At 44.9% G+C, this 16,217-nt stretch overlaps 1 pseudogene across 1 annotated transcript in view; it reads right to left on the reverse strand.

Annotated features, from left to right (window-relative positions):
- LOC308288000 (cytosol aminopeptidase-like) overlaps window positions 1-15,617 on the reverse strand; it is a 40,515-nt pseudogene extending 24,898 nt beyond the window's left edge. Inside the window, exons 1-4 of the transcript in view lie at window positions 15,596-15,617; window positions 11,594-11,755; window positions 5,357-5,487; window positions 1,035-1,138 (exon numbers count right to left, since the gene is read on the reverse strand). The product of the transcript in view is annotated as a cytosol aminopeptidase-like (transcript). The remainder of the gene's footprint in view (window positions 1-1,034; window positions 1,139-5,356; window positions 5,488-11,593; window positions 11,756-15,595) is intronic.
- Window positions 15,618-16,217: the final 600 nt, after the last annotated feature.

Here is a 16,217-nt window from a genome sequence, read left to right on the forward strand (position 1 = left end):
AATGGGGGAGGGGTCTGAAAATGTGAACCCTGTCATTTTCTGATAGTTTGGTCCCTATAGAAGCCAAAACCGCCAACAAATCAATTTTAGCAAAAAGATCCTATGGGGAAATTGGGAATACATAGCCAAATAGGGCCAAAACTGAAGTGACCGCCCCCAGGAAATGAGGGAGGGGTCTGAATATTTGAACCCTGTTATTTTCTGATAGTTTGGCTCCTATAGAAGCCAAAACAGCAAACGAATCAATATTAGCCAAAAAGCCTATGGAAAATTGGGGATACATAGTCGAATAGGGCCAAAACTGAAGTGACCCACCCCCAGGAAAGGAGGGAGGGGTCTGAAAATTTGAACCCCGTCATTTTATGATAGTTTGGACCCTATAGAACCAAGATCTGCAAAAAAATCTATTTTAGCACAAAAATCCTACGGGAGCTGTTTTTTGGACATAGCGTACAGTAATGCCAACTCCTACAATTCCAAGTGCTTGACAGAGTGGGGGGTCCCCAGTTGAAATATGATTATTTTGGGGGTCGCGGCCTGAAAAGGTTGAGAACCACTGCTGTAAAAGACAGATTTTCAATTTAAACTCCAAACAACAACAACAACAATAAAACATCCTACGGTTCATTACTTCCATCCCAGTGATCCAGAAGTGACCCCAGTTTTGTGCTGGACACACTCCATTCATCTCTCCCTGCTCTCTCACTACGACGGGGACAGGTAAGAGAGAGAGAGTGTGTGTGTGTGTGTGTGTGTGTGTGTGCGTGTGTGCGTGTGTGCGTGTGTGTGTGTGTGTGTGTGTGTGTGCGCGCGCGTGTGTGTTCACATGAATATGTGTATGCTGCGACTGTGCATCCAGACCAGCTGAACTACATTTAGAGAGAGAGAGAGGGAACCAGACCCCCTCCCCCTTCCTATGTACTTCCATGTGTGAAGACGTGTCCACTTCCTTGTTGGACATCTCTCTGTCTGTCTGTCTCTCCATCTCCCCACCGTTGCAGGGCAAAGTGGTCAGACCTGGAGAAGCTGCAGACGCAGTCCGCACACTTGAAGGGTTTCCTGTAGTGTCGTGTCAGCTCGTCGCAGAGGGCAAGCTTCCACGTGCAGCTGTCCCAGGTGCATTTGTGTGGCTTCTCACCTAAGGGACAAATCGGACAACTTCAGATTTTAACCACTTCAACCATTGTTTTATGCTTTAGCTATTGAAAAATAGCAGCTCTACAAGCTCACACCAACCCTAAACCATGCCCCAATATGTGATTCTTGAAACGTGGCGCACACGAAACAGTTCTGAACTGCCTTCACTGAATGTGTGTGCCAATCCATGCTTCATTTTGTAGAAGTATCTTCTGAAGTTGCTATTGTATTCTATTGCTAGTCTAGACAATTAAAATACTCATATCTTGACATTATTACTGTACCTACAGTAACTGTAGGTATATTGACCATATGGCGCATAGCAGCAGTGTGTTAACACAGAGGAAGACACTTGTACAGTATGTAGCCGTCAGTAGTCATTTGAACCATTATGCACCTTGAATGCAGGGAAGAGGAAAGGTTGCAAGTGAGGAAACAAAGGGAAGCCCATAATATTATGTTATTCTTTTTTTTGGCAGATCTGCACTGATCTCAATAATAGCCCCTATGGAATCCTCAAGACTGAAATCAGTCCCCAGGACTGAGAACTTTAACCCCTGTACTTCTTGTAAGTGTATGGTATTATTCCCCTCTTGTGGACTGAAACTCAATTAGTGTATGGTAACATTCACCTCTTGTGGACAGTGACTCAGTAAGGACACGGTCACACTGAAGTTCTACCTATGCGGGCGGATTCTGCCATTGCTTTTCTAAGGGAACGGAGCACATTGTTGCCATTGGTGGATTTCTTCAAACAAAACGCTCCATCCCCATTAAAAAGCATTGGCAGAATCCACCCGCATAGGTAGAACTAGAAAGATGTAGTTGCGGTGAAGCGAGTCACTTTCCCCATTCAAGTCAATGGGGAAAATTAATGAACTAATACATTAATGGCCATATATGGAGATCGCTGTGTCAGTCCTTGTACCTTTTAAGCTCATATATGGAGATTGCAATTTTAAGCCCACATCTTCAAGATATGGGGCTCTTAGCAAAATACACCACGTGTCAAGGAAGCCTGTCGATTACACACTAAATTTCATTGATTATTTTTTTGTCAAAACTATGTTATGGTTGTTGTTTTAATGGAGTTGGTACAACGTATGTTCAGGGGGAAGACTACGCCTTCAAATAAATGAGATGTTATTACATTCTCTCTTCTACTCGTCCCTATTCCCTTCTACCCAGGTGACACAAACTTATCTATCACCACAGTAACGGAGTCGACTCCTCCCTCAAATTATATGCCATGGTAACTGATCATAGCTCCACCCTTGCCATCCACAGTGGCACGGCTGCCATGGTAACTGATTCATTCTCCACCCATTGCCAATACACCAACACGGAGCTAGAAAGGAACGCCCATAAACGTCACATCCGCTTTGAGCGTGGGGGAAAACAAACCGCCTTTCCCCATTGAGTTAATACAGCGTAAACAGTACACTATCGTTTTAATCACGTTCAGAGCGATTTTTTTGGACGATAAAACACTCGACAGCCAAGAAAAATCCATCAGAAGGACTTCTGGAACGCAATCGTTCACTCGCCGTCGTAAAGTTCACTTATTATTAACTCATCTGCTGCCATTTAACAATACCTTCGTACTCCAATCCTGCCATGAGTCTCCATAGACTTCCATGTAATCAGTAGTGCACGGATAATGCACACCCATGCCTAGATCATGCACCACGTGTGTCCACATTGCTCACAGCTTTCAAACAAAAAAATCAGAATGGAAATCCGTTCAGGCATTCATGAGTTAACAGCCACTATGTTTTCCTATAATGTAAACAAAAATGGCTGCCATGCTTGAAAGATGGGGTTGCTATGGGGGTTAAACATGCGATTTCGCGATCATGCCTACTAACGTTTTTGGGGTCCAAAAATTTTTTTTTTTCAAAATGGCGGCCATTCTCGGGTTCCTCGGGCGTGGCAGGGTGGGACATCGGGAAATTCTCGGGTTCCTCGGGCTTGGCAGGGTATGAGTTAAGATAACAAGCCTATTATGGATGACTGATTGATTGATTGAACGCACCGCTGTGCAGCACGGAGCTACTGTACCTCGTCTAAACTACTACTCCTGCCTCATCAAAACCTCTGGAATAAAACGGGACCCAATTTTACTCTTTATACGTTGACCACATATTCAGTCTACTACACCAAATCTATTTTTGCCAATCTATGCCGTGCCAAAAATCAACAAGCTCGCACATAGGTTGGACCCAGTGTTATCTTCTCCCTGGCATATAGGATATAGAAGTCGGAGTTCAAGTGGTTTGTAATCAGAGTCCGATTAATATATTCCCCGCAAATTACACAAGCACTGACTGAGATGGAGATCTGTCGTTTCTGTAGGCTATCCAAGTTACACAACCATGAGATGAGATCGGAGATCTGTTTTTCTCTCCATCTACTCTACTCCCTGTGTTACAAAAAAAACATGTTTGCACATGCAGTGTTCATTTCAATCCTGGTAGAGACACTAATATTAATATGAGATATGATCAATTAAACGTGCCACAATATAGACCTAAATCCAACAGCCAGGCCCATTAGTCGTCAATAGATTTGAAACGTGAATATGGTCTAAATCCATTCCCATTGCCTAATACACTTACAATGGCATCCTCCTCCTGTGTCCTTCCCGTACGTGTTCCATGAACATCATTGCTGAATTAATGGCCTTTGTTTTTTGATATTGTGATTAGTGTAATTGATCATGTTCATGAAAATGTGAAAGTGTGTCTCTTACCAGGTGATTAAATCAGTCAGATAACCATGGCATTGATCCGACCAGTCCTATAAGGACAACAATTAATCCCGATGCTATTGCAGATAGTTTTTTGTCCAGGCATTTGCAGTAAGGAATCAATGTAATTAAGTGGTTTATAATCAGACTCAGATTATCCCCGTGCATGTGTCAGAGTTGCACAATATAAGCACCCGTGGTCCCCCTCTTCCCTCTATGCTACAAAACCTGTTTACATTATGTCTTTAATCACCTGGTAGAGACACAATTACAATATATGATCAATTAAACTTACTCTAATATCAAAAAACAACAGTCGTTAAGTCGTCAATGTTGTTTATAGAACACATCGTAGTGAGTTCAAGTAGGATAGAGACCTGATCTTTGAATATATGGCAGGATCGACGCCAGTTTAAAAGTATTTTCTGCAGGTTTGAAACTATTTAGGATAGGATTGTGTTGTGTTGCGTTGTGTCAGTGTGTAAATCCTTGCATGATAACAAGCTGTTAATGGCTGTAGACAACTGGAATTCATTTAATGTGCTCTATAACCATCATTGATTAATTAATGCTTTTCGTTTTTTGATACGATAAGTTTAATTTATCATAAAAAAAAAATGTAACAGTGTCTAATACCAGACGGATAGTCTAGATAACCCATGGTCTTTGATGATGCGACCTGTCCTTAATAATATCAGACAATATTTAATCCCAAAGCTGTTTAATTTTAAATGCATCATTTTTCGTCCATTGGCAACCAAGGAATCAATGTAAGACATTGCAATTAATTAAAACATCGCTATACTATTAAAAAATCGGATTTGAAAACACGGAAAACCCCATTCTACTAATGGGGGTTGTTAAATATTTCCCCCACGCTTGACTCCGCCCCCAGCTATGACGCGCTGATGACAAAGCTCCGTGTTGGTGTATAAGGAGGTGTATTTAAACCTGCCAGTCTTTCCTGTCTCTCGTGCTTAGTACTTTGCATTAAGTACGCCACGTTACTTGCTTCAGTCACCCGCGCTCACGTACGATGCCGAGTCACCGACTGATTAAAAGTAATTAAGTAATTAAGTTATTAATTACGTACCGTGGACAGTCTCAGCCTGTTTCCTCCTTCAGTGCAACATCAGACAGAAGCCATAACTCCAGCCACGGCGTTCATTGTACTCCAGCGTCATATCTTGACTTCCAGCGTCGGTCGCGGCAAGTGAAATCAAACGCAACACGGTTCTACCGCATCTTCAGACTCCAACTCAAACCCCCGCTATTACCCGCGGCCGATTCTCGTCAGATATCCCCGGTTCATGCCGTCTCGCGGGCCGCGAGTCACGGCGTCGGATATCCCCGGTTCTGTACAACGCCACCATGGCTCAACCGCTCCACGTCTCGGGTACAGACTCCACACTATGATCAGAGAAGCATTTCTCTCCCTCCCGCTCCTCCATCCAAACCGGCACACAACACAGGACCCTCGCTGCACTTCCATGACGTCTCCCAGATCCAGAGCTGCCCTGCGCCGAGCCAGCGCAAAATACACAACTTCTGATATGACGCCTTTCCCAGGTCCAGAGCCGCCCTGCTCTGAGCCGCACCATCTGACTCCCAATTCCCAAGCAACAACACACAAGCTAAGTTACCTTCAACTTCCTGACTATCAAACTTTCCCCTCCTTCAGTCATAATAACCTACCATCCCATCATACTGCCCTGGTTGCTTGCATGTTACATGCTTACCCGATCATGCCTGATCAATTCTAAAGAGTACAACTGCGTCACCTTAATCGCATAATGTGGTGCTGTAAGGTTGGTGGGAGCAACCAGTAACTTGACATTTCATGCAAGGTTGGTGGGAGCAACCAGCAACCCGAAATCTCATTTCCCCCCAATTAATTTGTTCACCCTCCAGTCATTATTCTACTCAATCGCCCATTAATTTCCCACTTTTAAAGTCCTCCCTACAGTACTTCATTCATTTTCCTTGCCATTGAATTGCTAAACGTTTACCTATCTTGCCTCCTCTTACTGCCTCTTATTCATCTTCACAACCCACACATTTTGCTACAAGAATGTCCATCTAAGTTATGTCTTGACATAGCCATGCATGATACAGCATTATGGCAATATGTATCGCTTCAATAATTGCTCAAGTGCACCTAAATGCCATGAGCTTGTTACTATTAAATGACTGCCCACACCATCTCACTTGCTTCCTGTTGTAGGCCACCTCAGTGCGTACTCATGCCCACCGTTTTAAGAACCTTCAGCTTTAATGAAGCTTGATGTTTTCCAATGACAAACTTCCATACATGACTATTTTTGCATGAATACAATAATTGCCAAGCTGATTCTATTTGGTGATAATGAAACAACCGACATAATAATCATTCAATCTTCCATTCCTTCCATTAATCTTTCCATCTGTCCTCCCATTATACATCCCTGTCTATCTCCCCATCATAGACCTATCCCGTCACCCATCTTTCTATCCTTCCTCCCGTTCAGTCCCTCATCTATGCCTACATTAAACCCTACCTATTGGGTGATCAATTCTTCTGTCCTATTTTAATGTGACTAAGATCGACTTCCCACAATTAAGTCTGATTATTGACATTGTTAATCTGTGACTCGTGAGCCTTTAAAGTGTGCATGAGCAGGAACTTACAGCAGCACAATGTATTCTAAGTAATGTTTTTTGTGACAGACCTTAAAAGGCTACAATCAATAATTGTTAGTCACAAATTGTGACAATCATTACCATAACAATCATTTGGCCACATCATGCAGCCTTCCTATCCTCCCTCCATCTATTGTCTCATGCTAGCATTGATAATGCTACCAGTGTACAACCATGGCCGTGGTTACAGCCACCTTTCACGTTAAGCTACAGCTAACTGCCATCTCCTAACCACCTCGGTCCCAATCAGAGCAGACCAGGCTGTTTTCTAAATTTGAGCTTACCTTCGCCTTTTTGGCTGCTCCCCTCCCCTCCCCCTCCTTCCACCCCACTCTCACCCTTCTCTCCCACTTCTTACCAAACCTTTACCTAGGTTTCCATCCCTGCTGCAAGCTTCACTGTCATTCCACCACCTGCACATCATCCAACCTCCCTCACACTGCTTTCTGTTTCCCTCCCAGGGACCACTAGTCAGCCAACGACAAAGTTGTCCAGGGACGACTAGCACCTTCTCCACCCGCTATGCAGATGCCTCCCCAACGGCCATGGGCTTGGAGTAACCCGCCACTCTTCTCCTCCCATCCCACCCTTGTGTCTCCAACCCCTTCCTCTCCTCTGCAGCCACAGTATAGGCGCCACCAAACTCTGCCCTTCCAACCCAGCAGCCATAGCAGCCACCATCACATGGCTTAAACCCCTACCCGGCAATGACAAGGCCTTCCACAGCTCCAGGGTTGTCGTGCAGTTAAAACCATCATGGCCGCCCCAAGAGTATCTGCTCCAATCCAGCACAGCTGGCACTGAAACAGCAGTAACAATCCCCATCACATGTCGGTGTCCGCAACTGAAACTTCAGAGGACACGTTGGCCTACACCAAGTTAAAATCCAGCTGGTCCCGTTCAGCCGTTACCCCCCCCCCCCCCCCCCTCCATCCATCATTCACTTCCCCTCCTCCCTCCCTCCCCCTCTCCTGCCCTCCAATGCCTCCCTCCCTCCCTCCTCCCTTCCTCCTTCCATGCCTCCTTCCCTCCCTTCCTCTCCCTCCCTCCCTTCCTCCTTCTGTGCCTCCTTCCCTCCTTCCATGCCTCCTTCCCTCCCTCCCTTCCTCCTCCCTCCCTCCCTTCCTCCTTCTGTGCATCCTTCCCTCCCTCCCTTCCTCCTTCCGTCCCTCCCTCCCTCCCTCCTCCCTTCCTCCTTCTGTGCCTCCTTCCCTCCCTCCCTCCCTCCCTCCTCCCTTCATCCTTCTGTGCCTCCTTCCCTCCCTTCCTCCTCCCTCCCTCAGACAGCACAACATGTCGCCCTCACAATGATATGAGTCTCCCTCATTTCCCTCAACCCAGCGCAGCTGCCTTCGCCCCAGAACTGGACCCATCACCTGAGGTTCCTCAAGCAGGCCTCGCCACACGGTTATCCGGACCTGTTCAAGTATCCGATGATCAACAACCCAGCGAAGCCATTTGATTGCATGCCAGTTCAAATCTACCAGATCATCATCGCGGCTTCTTTTGGGCTCCTATATTGACCAGCCGCTCCGTTCTCATTCACAAAGATGACCAACCCACAAGATCCCTCCTTCTCAGCCCATCACATTCTTCACAGGACTCGCCCGGATTGTCAATAACAGTTCCATCATCCCTGGTCGTCGCCATGACTCTACCTCATCGACCTACCAACTTCACCAAATCCTCACCTCTACAGTCCAGCACTGCTGTTCCCGATCCCTGCTGATGCACTAACCTGCGCTGCAACTACTTCAACACTGAACAAGAGTGACTCACCACTTAATCTTCCTATTCCCAAGTCAATCTGCTTCCCAAGAGCCCAAATAACAAGTTTCTCTGTCCTCCTTGCCGTAAGCCTAGCACCTCCTTTAATGTGCCTATCTGCAACCTCAATCCCACAGTCAAATCTATATCTATTTATACCATCTTCGTCTACCAGACCCGACCCTATCACTTCCTCCACACTAGTATACTTGCTAAACACTTAAACAGACCAATTCTGCAGAACAATGCAATCCCTCTGTTAACTCCTACCTCAAACCCCTGGTCCATCACCTCCAAACCAGGCGCTCCTCTCACGCCTCTCCCTCTGACCCGTTATGTTCTACCGAAACCAGTTCTGTCTCCCTTCTCGCTTGGTTCATCTACCACCTCCAGAAAGTCCTGACTAGGCAAGATACTCTGCAGGTTACCCATTCAGAATCCGTGCTGTTCTACGGCGTCCAGAAGGCATGTCCAACTCCTTGCGAGCTGATTTGGTCACCACAAGCGTACTATAGTTACATTTAAAACTAATATCCTAAACCTCAGAAACACTCACGAAATCCTTGTCCGTTAATGTTCTAATCATCTTATGATTATGTTTTACTCTTTGGGGTCTCGGAGTGATGGCCAGTCCACGGACGACTGCCGATATGAACGCCATCGCTCTCAGATCCCAAGCCAAATACCCAGGGTCTTCACCCCCCTGGAACCTATGGTCATGCATCCATCGGGCTGCAGCCCACCGGCCTCGTCCCCACTCCTATCATCCCCCATCAGGGCTCCGCCCTACAGGCCTTAGGCCACACCCCTCCCCCATCAGGGCTATGCCCTACAGGCCTTCGGCCACACGCCCCTCACTCATTCGCGCCCCATCCGCACTTCCCTCCCTCGCCAACATCATCACCTCCCTTCCCTCACTCCCTTCAGCTCACATCCTCTTCATCGCCCCTTCATTCTCACTCCCCGTCCTCACTCCCTACATCCTCACCTCCCCCCTTCACTCTCGTCATCCGTGCCCCATATCATCACCCCCATCCTCACTCCCCCTTCCTCATCTTCCTCGTCCTCACATCATGGCCCACTAAACCTCACCTTCATCCCCCACTCCCTATCCATCCCTTCCCATTCGCTACCCAGCAACATCCTCATTCTCTACCCCCCGCCATTCAGTCCATGCATAACCAATTCTCTTCCTGACAGGTTCTATCTCCTTCTTTTCTAAATAAAGAATGTTTAACAGTGTTTGGTTTGAAGGCGTGGTCTGTACTCGTGAAATACATTTTAAAGCACAGTTATTTGAAACATCTAGAATGAAAATAATAATAATAATAATAATCACTCAATCATTCAGGGTAATGAGCCTGTATGGCAGGGGTCAGCAACCTTTTTGAAATGAAGAGCCATGTTTTTATTTTCTAGATAGTCAGTGTGCCATGTCAACATGAATTTTAATGACATCCCCCATCAAACATTCTAAGATATTTTGATTGTCAGGACATTGTTATAATGATCATTAGATTCAAGCAATAACCTACCTATCTCCCTGACTCCCTCCCCAGTAGGGTTTAATATTTTCCCGGATTTGGGCTCATTTTAAATCCCGGGAATTTTCTGACCTTAACCCGGGCTTCCCGGGATGTCCCGTTAATATATAGGCCTATATATTTAAAAAAAAAAGAAGAAAAAAAAGGAAAAATAAAAAGCGCAAAACGGTTTCCTATGGCTATCGGCCTGGCGGAGACAACAAGTGCCCACATGCGCTCTGCTCTGGCTGGGTAGAAAGATATGATCACCGGTCTGCGGGGCGGGGGCTGTTTGTCATCAGAACTTCAGTTCAGGACTCGCTTTTGGACCTTTATATTCGATCGGACATCATTAGGCTACAGATCAAATTCACATCATCCACCACTCACGCGCGGTCTCTGTGGCAGCCACAATTGGCTGCACAATTCATGGGACTGTCAAACGCAGCAATGGATGTTCTTATTAATGTTCCTTCCACACTATAGGCCTATCTCTTTGAAAAGACGTTTTCTGCGCCCACTTGTATAAAAACAAAATATCACGACTTTAGTAGAGCGAAGATGATCATCGTGTTGCAGTGAGCAATTGTGCCCATAAAAGCGCTTCTCGGTTCAAGCAAACACACGCAATAGCGCAACCATCCCACTAATAAGGTAGGCCTACGCCAATGCAATTCATAAACTGTCACAAAGTGCTGTCAGATGTTTTAATTCTGGTTAAAACATATTGTGTGGAAATGCAAACCAACAGACTGAACAGATTAGGCTATTTCATGTTTAGAGTGGCAATGTGTGAGTCCAATTGACTGAGTGGAGTGGACACATAGGAGGCTGCAATAATGCATGCGTTTGGTGGTTACTGTTATATATCTCGGCAATTTATGGCAAATCTATCGTTTCATATTTATAGAAACATAGTAGAAATACAAGCTCACAGGGCGCGACACCGCAGCGCAGCTTCTCGCGAACGGCACTTCATTGCGTGCGTGCACCCCCCACCCTCCCTTTTTTTGCTGGAGAGTTTCTCATGTAAAACATAGACTGTATGTAAAAACGTTAAAAGCATAATTAATGCAGCAATAAGAATGTAAATGCGCCATTATCATCTGTCAGTGTTTTCTCCGAATCGCAAGTTTACAAGGGGCACTTTGCGCTGCATTGTGAGATGGTAGATCAGCTATTTTCGATGACAGGCTTGCTTGACAGCCCACGGAGACTGGTAAAATCCTTCCACACAGCTGACACAGACGAGATGCTTGCACGGCTGGCGAGGATAAAGTGTCAGGCAGTCTAATTGCCTCTGCGCTGCTAGTAAATTGTATTTTCTAACAAGGAAAAACATAACCTCCGGGATGACGGGTCTCGCCGCCAATTCCCGGGAGGGAAATTACGTGCGCTCTGCCCGGGAAGCCCGGATCCCGGGATCCCGGCATTAAACCCTACTCCCCAGTCAAAGTTCAGTGTTTTAATGAATGTAGAAATATGTGCAGGATGACAATTGTGCGAATTAGGTGACTTAATTTGATTGACCACGTTTAAAACACTATTTGATTTTAAAATAAAAATCCTTTCTCTCACACTTCTGCCAGTGTGCCAGTGATCAACCTCCCCTGTGCCAACAAGGTTGCCCACCCCTGCTGTATGGTAACCGTGATGTCATATCCCAAAGTGCTATCCCATCCCTCATATTTATTACATTTTGAGGCCTTACCCTCTTGAGCTTGGACTTATACTATACCTTCCATGTAGCTGCATGGTCACTTTGGCCGTCTTCTTATATTTCATTTGGTCGAATAGAAACAAGCCCAGTACGGCACCCTCTGCTGATGACTGGGCATCACCGCAGCTGTGTCCACCTCAACATGACTCAAGTCCAGGTCCTGAAGCAGCCTGCAGCCCGCTGTAGACACAAACACATGCACATACGCACGCACGCACGCACACACACACACACACACAGAGTCACTGACAAACACATGCACATACACACACAGAGTCACTGACAAGAACATTCTACTGATGAGCAGAAATTAAGAAGAGCCATCAGCTCTGAACTACCAAGTGAGTTTACATAGTTTACACAGTCATTATTATTGCATTCACTCATGGCTTATCCTCAACTTGATTGAAGGATAACAGTAAACATTAGTTTGTTGAATAATTAGACCACACGAATAACCTTTTAGATAATAAATTACAACCTACTGTTATTGTAGGAGCCATTATGTTAGGCCTATTATTTCTGTTTAGGATGCAGTTTTGTTAACAGACACTAGGTGGTGGGCTCTAGATTTCTGCACTGGGTAGGTTACTTCAGGGCCACAGGTGAAGCATTCAGGAGATTCAGTAGGACTAGGACATGGGTTGGGGAGCACACCCTTCTTACCAGCAGACCAGCAGACAAACAAACAGAAATACAGGAAAACACTTCAGAACACAAAACTGCAATATCAAATGGTATGTTTCATTTTCAACTGAAAACTTCATGTCAATAAATGCACCTCAAACTGGAAACTTTGGACTGGACATTACATTGTTTGTTTCTGTGTCATACTGCGTAGGATCACCCTCACTGCAACCCGTGAAGTAATGCGCAAAATCATTGGTGAAATTGCCATTACACTCAAGTAAGAAGGCCGCTCTACGAGTGAAACAAAGGACATCGAAGGAACAAAGGACAAGGAGCCACAAAGGACAGATTGTTTCTCAGCCAACTGCCTCCTAATGTGGGTGATAGGACACACCTGCAGCTCTACTGGGTGAGTGTGAGGAGGCTGAAACTGAAAGAACTATCATGTCTGACAATGGTGATGCTCGGCCCGAAGATGGCGACATTACAAAGGAAACTGCAAAAGGAAAAAAGAGTGGTCACACATACAGCTAAAGGCCTTGAAATGGTGATTGAAAACACACAGAAGACAAGAGGCTTGTGTGTAAAAAAGGCAGCTAAAGTCAGAGAGACTTTGAAGGAGCTTCATGAAGGAAAATGAGAATGTAAATGCAGTAAAATGTGATTTGGATGAAATAATTGATCTGTGTGGTCAAGCAAGAGAAAGTCATGCTTCATTGGTTGTTTTGCCATTACCTGAGGAGGAAATTGACAGGCAAAATAAATGGTTTCAGCCAAAAATTCAAATACTGGAGGATTTCATAGATGATGTACACGTGTGGCTATCTGAAGTGAAAATGCATGTTACTGTTGAAAATGAACCACAAAAGGAACAGCAAATACAAGTCACAATTCAGAATGAGCCACAGATGCATATCACTGCTGAAACAATACTTACCACTTGTGAAACACCTGTCCATGTTGAAACTCAGTCTGAAAATGAACAACAAATACATGTCACAGAGAGTGAAAGACTCAATGATGAGATTGGTCCCCTGGACAGTGTGTCAAACATTACAAAATCCACACACAAGTCAACAACATCAAAAGCATCTACAACTTCATCTGCTCTCATACTTGCCCGGGCTGAAAAGGCTGCTCTCCTGGAACAGGTTGCTGCTCTTGCAAAGAAACATCAAATTGAGGCGCAGCAGGAACAACTCAGAAAAGACATGGAAAGATTGGAAATGGAGACAATGCTGGCAGCAGTTAATGCAAAGGCCCATGTTCTGGAGACAAGGGCATCAAGGGGCAGCTCAAAAGTATCAGAATCACAAAAGGGAGCTGCTGCAGCTAAAACAACAACATTCAATACAAACACAATTGCATACTTACCTGATCAACCTGATCAAACCCTACAAACAGGAAAAGTGTCGATGAAAACAAGGCCTCCCTCCCAGCCACAGGATGTGAGGCCAAAACAAACACTATATGGAAAGCCAGCAAAAGGTCCTCTAACGCAATACTCTCTCCCCAGGCAAACTGTGCAGGTTGACAATGTACCTATTCCAAATGTGCAAACTGAAAATGTATATGGTGTTCATGGTCATGATGGTCATACTAACCCCCCTGCAGGTGACATTTGTGATATGTTACAAAAACAGAATGGCATATCAACATTACTGGTGAAACAAAACATGTACTCTACTTTACCCCCGAGAGACTTTCCAATTTATGTTGGAGATCCACTTCAATATGACATGTTTATGAGGGCATTTGAAGGAGGAGTGGAGAAAAAGACAGACAATGTTGGTGACTGTCTGCATTTTTTGGAACAGTATACACGAGGGCACCCAAAGAACCTGGTCCGCAGCTGCCAACATTTGCCTGCATCTCAAGGCTATCAAAAAGCAAAACAGTTGCTCAAAGAGAACTTTGGAAATGAGCATAAAATTGCAACTGCGTACATGGAAAAGGCTTTTGCCTGGGCACCCATTAAACAGGAAGATGTTAAAGGTTTGCAAGCATTTTCTCTCTACCTCAGAGGCTGTCACAATGCAATGGACAATCTAGCCTATATGGATGAAATGAATGTGGTTTCTAATATGAGGTCAATTCTAATGAAGTTGCCATACAGGCTCAGAGAAGGATGGAGGAACAGGGCATGTGAACTACAGGAGCGTGGTCAAAGGGCAATGTTTTCTGACCTTGTTAACTTTATTGAAAAACAAGTCAAAGTACTGTCCGACCCACTGTTTGGAAACATCCAGGACACTAAACAAACCACAACTGCTAAACCCTCAACCATCATTAAACCCAAGTCAAGTCAAAGAAGCAGTTTTGCAACAACTGTAACAGCATTGGAGTCAAGTGGAGAGGAGAAAAAGGCATTCATCAGTTCACCTTGTCTGTTGTGTAATGAAAGTAATCACATATTGGAGAAGTGTCCACAGATGAAGAAGAAAACACACAGAGAGAAGATAGACTTCCTAAAGGAAAAGGGGGTCTGTTTTGGGTGTTTAAAAAGAGGTCACTTAAGCAGGAATTGCAAAAGACGTTTAATATGTGATACATGCAAACTAAAACATCCCAACTTACTCCACATTGAACAAAACGAACAGACACAACAGAAGACTCTCGGAAATAATGCTGTAATCTCACCTCACACATGTGGACATATTGGGGCCGGTGATGAAACAACCTCCATCTTTTCCATCGTGCCAGTTCAGGTGAAGAGCCACAAGGGGGAGACAGTGTTACAAACCTATGCCTTTTTAGACCACGGAAGCACCTCTACATTCTGCACAGACAGCCTAATGAGGAGGCTTAACATTCCTGGAAAAAGAACAAACATTCTTCTCCGTACAATGAATCAGGTCAAGCCTGAAACCAGTCACCATATCACTGGTCTGGAAATAGCCAGGATGGACTCAAATGACTTCATACCACTGCCTGATGTGTTCACTCACAAAACCATGCCAGTCTCTCAACACAATATTCCAAAACAACAGGACTTGTCACAATGGCCTTATCTGAACCACATTACCATACCTGAAATAGACTCTGGCATTGACCTCCTAATTGGCACAAACGCCTCAAAGTTACTGGAACCCTGGGAGGTGGTCAATAGCCAGGCAGATGGGCCATACGCTGTAAAGACCCTATTGGGGTGGGTCATCTATGGTCCCCTAAAAGGAGATGGCACCATCAGGGATGAGAATGGTTGCCCTGCTGCTGCTGTCAATAGAATATCTATTCTAAACCTGGAAGAGTTACTTGTCAAACAGTACAATCAGGACTTCAGTGAAAGAGCCAGTAAGGAAACGGAGGAAATGTCAAGAGAAGTCAAATTCCTTGATATTGTAAACCACTCAGCAAAGATTAAAGATGGACATTACAGTTTAAACTTACCTTTCAAAGAAGAAGATCCCATCATGCCGAACAACCGCTGTATCGCAGAACAACGCATCCAGAGCCTGAAACGCAAGTTCAACAGAAATGAAAAGTTCCATGATGAATATACAGCTTTCCTCACAGACATGATTGACAGTGGCTATGCTGAATTGGTGCCAGTGGAGCAGCTGAAAACTCTGGTATATCCCACATCATGGAGTGCATCACTCAAAGAAAGGCACATTAAGAGTCGTCTTTGACTGTGCTGCAATCTTTAAAGGAACATCACTTAACTGTCAACTGCTTCAGGGTCCCGACCTTACCAACTCACTTATTGGAGTCCTCCTCAGATTCAGACAAGAACAGGTTGCCTTAATGGCAGACATCAAAGCCATGTTCCATCAGGTTAAGGTGTCTGAAAAACATGTTGACTACCTGCGATTCCTATGGTGGCCTGATGGTGACGCGCAGCAAGATCTGGCCGAATACAGAATGAGAGTACATCTTTTTGGAGCTGTATCGTCACCAAGTTGTGCAAATTTCACTTTGAGGAAAACTGCAGAAGACAACCTGGCTCACTTTCCACCTGAGGTGACAAATACAGTACACAACAACTTCTACGTAGATGATTGTTTAAAAT

The sequence above is a fragment of the Nannobrachium achirus genome, assembly GCF_963921795.1.
Source record: "Nannobrachium achirus genome assembly, chromosome: 7".
Lineage (NCBI taxonomy): Eukaryota > Metazoa > Chordata > Actinopteri > Myctophiformes > Myctophidae > Nannobrachium > Nannobrachium achirus.